The following is a 9,714-nucleotide window of genomic DNA, read 5'->3' as shown; positions in this document are numbered from 1 at the left end:
AACTGACAACCATCACTATGAGCTACGTGATGATACAACGTCTCTCCCACGCTGCCAGAACTGTCCTATACCTTGCCGGATTATAGGATACCTTAACTAAGTGGATCCACTAAGCTCTTCCCGAAGGTACTTAGGATTCATCTAAAAATTATGATCCTGTACCCATGTTAGCATACATGGTTTATAAGGAATGTGAGTTGTCTGAAGTCATCCCCATATCGGTGCTCAATACTACTCTCAATAATATATACTCATGCTCAATGTTTAAAAACATACTCTTCCTCTGGTTTGAGATAATTTCTCAAACTATCCTCTTAAAAGAGGTAAATTCTCTTGAAATATCCTTGAACTCGTAACTCATTTAGAAATCAAAGTTTCTCTTTTATTAATGTAAAAACTGATACCTTTGGGAATACATAGTTCCCTTATACTCTTACTCAATTCTTACTTGAAAACGCTTTCTAAAAAATATATCAAATCATATTGTGATATGATTATTGATGACTCAGTAAGTCATACTGCATAAACATTGATGGTATATCTAGATACCATACAACTTAAATATTGATTGCTTACTCGACTATCATACTAATCATGTTTTAAAACTCTTTCTCAAACTCCTCTTTACTTTCTCAAAAACTCAGCTTAAAACAAAAATGTTGGCTTTAGAAGTTTTTCAAAATTTATAACTCAAAATAGGGTTCATGCTGAAATATAGACACGAACAACTCAACTCAACTCAAAGATCACAATAACAGTATAGAAAACTCAATACTCAGAACTCAAGAACTCAAACATCTAGAACTCAAGAACTTAGAACTCAATGATACTACTCATCTCAAGAATATATATTCATAGGGCTCATGTTGAAATATAGACATGAACGAATCAATTCAAGAATCTCAATGCATAACATATAGCAATTCAAAAAGTAGGTATAGAATTTCAAAAAGAACCAGGAACTCAAGAACTCAAAATCAACTCATCTCAAGAATACTCAAATCTAGGGATAAAATCCTAGGTTACTCGTCTACTGATTTATAAGTAGATGTAAGGCATGAGGACCAACTAGTACAACACTACGATAGTCTTAAATACCTGGAAGAACAAGGTTCTTGAAGAATCTTGAAGAAGAATTTGATTAGAAGCCTTGAAACCCTAGCTTGAAGGATAAAAAATCAAGAAAAACCTTTCTTGAGCTTCTTGAATTAGTTTCTTGAAATCTTTATGACCAAGAATTATGATTTTCATTAGTGATTAATAATTGTATGGAGGAATTTGAGTTGGAAAGAATGGAATTCTTGGAGAAAAACTTACCTTGAAGAAGAATCCTGAAATAGATTGAAAGAATCTTGAATAAAGTCTTCTACTTTGATTTTTCCTTAGGGTTTTGAGAGAGAAGAGAATGGGGGATTAAGATATAAAATATCATTCTTTTGAGCCTTTAATTTTTCAAGAAATTTGTTTAGGGTTTTCTTAGAGGTAATAAGACAAAAACGACCCTTTTTAATATTTTCCCGTCGGCTAATTCGTCATTGTACTGTACCAGGTTACTATAATGATCATAACGTTTTACTCAAAACTCGGATTAACGCGAAATTGGTGGCATTGGAAAGAAGATTCGAATACCTTTAATTTGATATGTTGTGGCCCACATAATTCTTAGAGATATGTTCGTTTAAAGTTGATCTTACATCAAAACTTAATCGGTAAGAAAACTTTCAACTCAACTTTGTGCTAGGAGTTTTTAGTGACATTAATTTATATCCAAAATAATTCCCACACTAAAGAATTTACCTTTACATATATGAGGAATCTAAGAATAACCTGATAATACCTTATATGAAAATAAAGAATAGTTCGGTCTTTAGCTTAGAAATTTTTGGGGTGTTACAATATCTCCGCCTTGGAATTATTCGTCCTCAAATGATCGTTAAATTGAGGATAGAAGGGAAAAAAGTTACTCTTACTAACTCTTTGACTTTTGAACTTCCCTACTAACCTTCAACCAACCTTGAGCCCATATCAAGAAACATCTAATGCATCATGCATTCGTCCACATACTACCAACACCACATTCAAGCCTAGTACTATAACCACTCCATGGACTCCTACTAACTAACCCTTATAATAACTCCTTATTCTCTCGTCACATTTACCAACTTAACTTTCATGCATTATTACCATGAAACTGACTTATTACTCATCGTAAAACCTTATCTCCTTCTTCCTCTACATTTATAACTTTAGATGGAATTAACACACCATCACTATCACAATAAGAAATAGCAATCGTCTTCTCTATCCTTCACACAAGAACTATCAACAACACCACTCTCAAAACTAAAAAAGGATTACTAAAAGAGCTGTAGGGATAAATATCATAAGCACGATTCATTCAAGATATCTTATATAAGAATATGCATGACATAACATTATGTTGCTAGCCATTGAGAGTAAATCATGAATTTGCATGACTGAGCGTAATATGAGACACAAGTGCTTATATGAATGGGTTCTTATCATGAGGCTGATATCCATAAATTTATGGAGTAAGATTGAGATCAACGGGCTAAAGTCCTTTCCTCTCATTCTTGAAACGGAGCATAGATGAATCACTCTGAAGTGTATGAGCATAGGTCATAGACACAATTCTACTATTAGGAATATCAACAAGATGTTGTGATAACTAGACTGGAGGAATAAGTTAGAGTATGGATGGATTGATGTACCTCTAAAACTCTTTCTGAAGACATCACTATTTCATTCTATGATAGCCTTACATACTTGGAAGAACAAGGTTCTTGAATAATTTTGAAGAAGAACTTGATTAGAAGCCTTGAAACCCTAGCTTGAAGGAGAAAAATCAAGAAACCCTTTCTTGAGATTTCTTGAATTAGTTTCTTGAAACTCTATGGCCAAGAATTATGATTTTCATTAGTGATTCATAATTGTATGGAGGAATTTGAGTTTAAAAGAATGGAATTCTTGGAGAAGGACTTACCTTAAAGAAGAATCTTGAAAAAGATTGAAAGAATCTTGAATGGAGTTTTCTACTTTGATTTTTCCTTAGGGTTTTGTCAAAGGGTTTGAGAGAGAAGAGAATGATGAGTTAAGAGATGAAAATGTCATTATTTTGGGTCTTTAATTAGTCAAGAAATTCGTTTAGGGTTTTCTTAGAGGTAAAAAGATAACACGGCCCTTTTTAATGTTTTCCCTTCGGCTAATTCGTTACTGCACTATATCAGTTTACTAAAATGATCATAACTTTTTACTTGAAACTTGGATTGACGCGAAATTGGTGGCATTAGAAAGAAGATTTAAATACCTTTAATTTTATAGGTTATGGGCCACATAAATCTATATATTCTAAGAGATATGGTTGTTTAAAGTTGACCAATGTAAAATCTTACATCAAACTTATTCGGTAAGGAAACTTTCAACTCAACTTTGTACTAGGAATTTTAGTGACCTTAATTCATATCCAAATTCATTCCCACTATAAAGAATTTAATTATAAACATATGGGAAATTTAAAAATCAGCCGGTACAATCTTATTTACACATGAAGAATGGTTCAAATCTTAACTTAGAAATTTTCAGGGTGTTACAATATCTCTCCCTTGGGATCATTCATCTTCGAATAATGGTTGGACTGAGAATGGAAATTGGTTACTCTTACTATAGTCAAGTCTAACTCAAAATCACAAAGGACTTAACATAGGGTGATTATTCTGATCTAAATCACAAGATTCAGGTTCTATACCTCTGTAGGAAATCCGATCCCAAGAACACTACTCCTTACCGCTACATTCAACTAACCTTGAGCTCAAATCACGAAACACCTAATTTATCGAGCATTGTCCACATGTTAACAACACCACATTCAAGCTTAGAACCTTAACCACTCCAGAGACTCCTACTAACCCACTTTCTAAGAATTTATCATCCTCTCATCATCTCTACCAACTGAAATTTCATGCATTACCACCAGGAAGCTGACTTAGTACTCATCGTAAAACCTGATCTCCTTCTTCCTCCACATTTATAACCTTAGATGGAATAAACACATCATCACTATCATAATAAGAAATAATAATCATCTTCTCTATCCTTCACACAACTACTGTCAACAACACCATTCTCAAAACTAAAAAGGATTACTGAAAGAGCTTTAGGGTGAACAATCATAAGCACGATTCATTTGAGATATCTGATATAAGAATATGCATGACATAACATTATGTTGCTAGCCATTAAGATTAAATCATGAATTTGTGAGACTGGATATACTATGAGACTTAAATGCTTATAATTAATAGGTTCATATCATGATGGTGATATGCATAACTTTATGGATTAAGCTTGAGATTAATGGGCTAAAGTCTTTGCCCCTCATTCTGGAAACTGAGCATGGATGTGAATCTCTCTAAAGTGTACAACCATAGGTCATAGACACAATTCTGATATAAGAAACATCATCATGATGTTGTAATGGCTGAACTTGAGAAATACACTAGAGTATGAATGGATTATTATACCTCTAAAACTCATTCGGAAGACATCACTATCTCATCCTTAACACTCGACTTGGTCTTGAAATCTATGGATCTATTCTATCATCTCTAAACTGGTCTACATTCACTTTACTCTAATACTCGGGAAAGACTTATCTCATGACTACTAAACTCTCCATAAGCAAGTACTAAGACTCCTTCTAAGAACTCTTTCTACGATTCTTCTATTAATCTCTTGTCATTGGCTTACAAGGCCGCTTCATCTAACTCTTACGGGAAAAATAATGCTTACATTAGCCTATTCCACATTGATAGGTTAAATATACTATCTAGGCATACATGTAGAATCATTAACTTAATTGGAACCTCATCTGATTGCATACAATCTCGGGTACACCTCTTAATGCTCTTGTTACTCTTATGACTTAGCCACACTTCACTGCCTTATCTAAAAGTTAGGATCTTTCACTTTTACCACTCATATTTAATGTAGAGAAAATCTCAATCTCTCACATACTCTATGTCAAGTCTAATCTCAAGATTAACATCATCACCATCATGTTGCCATTCTTTTTATCACGACACTCATCTCAAATTCAAGCTTAATGTTCATTACTAAACTCGGATATCAATATGATTGCTTGCTTACTATACTAACTTACAACTACTAGATACAATTTAAGAAATACTTGCCCACTAAAACCTCATGACAAGTAGACAATCTGTATCTCTAAGTCTTCACACTTACAATTTATCATCACATTTCCTTTCACAACTTAAATACTATTTACCCATTCGCTTTACATCATTGCCTAATTAGTTCTGTAACCCTCCAAATATTATGGGCTCTCCGTAAAAAAGAAATCATAAGCCTAGGTTAGATCTATCACCTCATGAATACTCTTGCTCTTCTATTCAACACCTACACTTGGTCGTTACTAACACAATGAAACATTATCATAAACTCCTTTCTAGTTAAAGTATACTCTAACTCATCCTAACTAGTAACCCTTACTCTACCTCCTATAATGATACTTACACAAACTCCTCACTTCTTAGTCTACCCATAAGGGAAAACTCCTCATTAATAACTTACTAGGTGCATGACTACAATAACATAATTTGCCTCATCACTATCTCCCTTTCTTAGATTACTAAACCTCTGCATGCATTCTTCTAACACTGGGGACTTTTACTACTACTACTCATTATCTCGTAACTCATACTATCTTTTTGGGTGAAAACACTACCCACCTCTAAAACACACCTCCCCATAAGGGTCTCAACTAAAACAAGGTTTATGGAAAAGAGTCTGGGAATACATCTCGCTTTTAGCTCGAACGCACGATTCATATGAATACGAGTGCATTATTTCAAATTTCAACACTTAAGCTCACTCACGGGCTTCTCTCAAGCCCTTGTGCAGTCTCATGACTTTCTCAAGATTCTTGCTAAGAATAACTCATTGATAAGGATGTTGGGCTTTTCTTTTCAACCACCTTTAGTATGAGGGGTAGTCGAATGGATTTGAGAAACGCACAAGTATGAATAAGTTCCTTATGACATAGTTCTAATGCACAATTTAGAATATGAAAGAAGGGAAACTTTCTTAAATGTCTGTAGTCCCTTATTTATAAAAGTGGGGGACTCACAACTATAAATAAGATCCTACTGACACGAATTCATAGACACTCTAGGACACTTGAACTCTATGCTCTGAAACCAAGTTTGTCACGACCGAGTCTACAGTTTGGACATGGCCAGCACTCGAGAACCATAGCGAACCCTTATCCTAGATGACTACAACCGTAAGACTAACTCAAGCATACATAAGAATCAAATTGATATAAACTTTTAGAAACTGTTTACTAAATGTCATAACTGAACTGAATATACTAAGTATGAAACATTAGTTTTAAATAAATCATCTGAAACTGAATGACTCTCCAAAACTGTCTATTTATGAAGCCTCTACTGTATATAGAAGAGTGTCGCGACAAGACTCATGAATACTCAAAATGTTACTAATACCAACAACTCATAAAACTAGAGTCCTCCAGAAGCAAGGAGGCCTCACTCGAAAGCTGACGAACGGATGAAGTGATCTCAACAGACTCTTGTTGAGGATCCTAAGAACATGTATCTACATCATTAAAAGATTTACGTCGAATCACACCAGTACATTGAATGTACGAGTACGTAATATAGCTGAATAACAAATAACCAAAAGAAAGGACTGCAATAGATAACAATGTACTAAAGTAGAATATAAAGAAATAAAAGAGTTAAGTCATTTAAAGCTTTTCAAAATACTTTCTTATCTCTGAACTCAACAGAATAAGTGATATATAAAAATACACTTTAAATCTATTGGGAGATTCTCTAAACGACAACCATCACTATGAGCTACATGATGATGCAACGTCTCACCCATGCTGTCAGAACTTTCCTATACGTTTCTAGGATATAGGACACCTCAACTAAGTGGATCCACTAAACTCTGTCTGAAGGCACTTAGAATTCATCTAAAAAGTATGATCATGTACCCATGTTGGCATACATGGTTTATGAGGAATATGAGTTATCTAAATCTATCCTCATATCAGTGCTCAATACTACTTCTGATAATATATAAACTCATGCTCAATGTTCAAGAAAATATACTCTTCCTCTAGTTTGAGATAATTGCTCAAATTATCCTCTTAAAAGAGGTAACTGCTCCTGAAATATCTTTAAACTCATAACTCATTTAGAAATCAAAATTTCTCTTTATGAATGTAAGAACTGATACTTTTGGGAATACTTAGTTCCCTTATACTCTTACTCAGTTCATATTTTAAAACTCTTTCTAAAAAATATATCAAAATCATATTGTGATATAATTATTGATGACTCTGGATATCATACTGCATAAACAGTGATGGCATAACTAGATACCATACTGCTTAAACATTGATGGAATACTCGATTGTCACACTAATCATGTTTTAGAAACTCTTTCTCAAAACTCATCTTTACCTCTTCAAAAACATAGTTTAAAACTCAAGTGTTGACTTTTCAAAAAGCTTCTCAAGATTTATAACTAAATTCAGAGGGTTCATGCGGAATTATGGACATGAACGACTCAACTCAAGGATCTTAATAGCAATATGGAAACTCAGTACTCAGAACTCACGAACTCAAGAATACTACTCCTCTAAAAATACTCAATTCATAGGGTTCATGCTGAAATATAGACATAAACGAATCAACTCAAGAATCTTAATGCATAACATATAGAAATTCAATAATTAGGAATAGAATTTAAAAAAGAAACAGGAATTCGAGAACTCCAAATCAACTCATTGGAAGAATACTCTAATCTAGGGGTAGAATCCTATATTTCTCTTTTACTGATTTGAAAGTAGATGTAGGGCATGATGATGAACTAGTCCAACACTATAATAGCCTTAAATACTTGGAGGAATAAGGTTCTTGAACAATCTTGAAGAAGAACTTGATTAGAAGCCTTGAAACCCTAGCTTGATGGAGAAAAATCAAGAAAACCTTTCTTGAGATTTCTTGAATTAGTTTCTTGAAACTCTATGGCCAAGAAATTATGATTTTCATTAGTGATTCATAATTGTACGGAGGAATTTGAGTTGAAAATAATGGAATTCTTGGAGAAAGACTTACCTTAAAGAAGAATCTTGAAGAAGATTGAAAGAATCTTGAATGGAGTTTTCTACTTTGATTTTTTCTTAGCGATTTGCCTTAGAATTTGAGAGAGAAGAGAATGATGAATTAAGAGATGAAAATATGATTATTTTGGGTCTTTAATTAGTCAAGAAATTCGTTTAGAGTTTTCTTAGAGGTAAAAAGATAAAAACGACCCTTTTTAATGTTTTCCCATTGGCTAATTAGTCACTGTACCGTATTAGTTCACTAAAATGGTCATAACTTGTTACTCGAGACTTGGATTGACGCGAAATTGGTGACGTTGGAAAGTAGATTTAAATACCTTTGATTTGATAGGTTATGGGCCACATAAATCTATATATTCGAATAGATATGGTCGTTTAAAGTAGACCCAAGTAAAATCTTACATCAAAACTTAATCGGTAAGGAAACTTTCAACTCAACTTTGTGCTAGGAGTTCTAGTGACTTTAATTCATATCCAAATTCATTCCTACTCTAAATAAGTTAACTTTACACATATGGGCAATTTAAGAATCACCCGGTACGATTTTATTCACAAATGAAGAATGGTTCAAGTCTTAGTTTAGAAATTTTTAGGGTGTTACAGGCCTTTTGTGGGGAAAAAGACTAAGCATACCAACTTTTGGCATGGTCATTAAAATTTGGGAGGTTGATAAGAAACAAACATCTTTAATCTACCAATCATTGCAATGTACGATTTGGCATACATAAGGGAAGACTTAGTAGAAGCTTTGTCCTTATCTTTGATGGTCCCTCGGATGAAATCCTTCAAATAATTTAGTGGGATCATCCCTTTGGAACAAAATAGGATCTCCTTGATAGGCATTGTTTGCTTCACATGCTTTTCAATATTTGAACTTCAATACCCTTTCTAGGCGCATCAATGGATTTTCCATCTAATGTTCCCTCCATCATATCTATTTACTTATTGATGCGAGACTCTTGGTTTTGCATATACTTGGTCAATCCTTCAACTATTTTTCCAGGTTTGCAAATTGTTCCTCTATGGATGAAGCATCAGCTACTATTGATTGCATGACCATTGGGGACATCGGGTAGTAGCATGTATTATTAGGCAAGTCGATCTTCAAAGGGCACATATAAGGTGATGCATGTGTAGATGATTCATTAGTTGAATCAATGTTCTTTCATTCCAGTAGATTTCTTGGAACTTGAGAGGTTAACTAGAGCTAGAGTCTTTTTGATATTTTTGGCAACACTGCTTCTTCCTTATAAAGCATTTGCAGAGAACCTTGTCCTTTTAGTGTTGATGATCCAAAAAAAGAAATTTATGCAGATGACACTTGAAGTGTTTGATGTCCCATATGTTGGGATATATACTATTAACCACGTGTTTAGATATAGTATTTATTATATAATAATTATTTATTTATATCAATAGATCATATATTCATTTATGGTGTCTGTTTATTTATATAGTAGATGATTTAGTGTATAGAGTTTAAGCTTATACACAGATGATTAAATCATCGGTTC

Source organism: Solanum tuberosum, unplaced genomic scaffold (assembly GCF_000226075.1).
Source record: "Solanum tuberosum cultivar DM 1-3 516 R44 unplaced genomic scaffold, SolTub_3.0 scf00001, whole genome shotgun sequence".
In the NCBI taxonomy this organism is placed as follows: domain Eukaryota; kingdom Viridiplantae; phylum Streptophyta; class Magnoliopsida; order Solanales; family Solanaceae; genus Solanum; species Solanum tuberosum.
The sequence above is the reverse complement of the archived record's forward strand: the minus strand, read 5'-3'. Positions refer to the sequence as shown.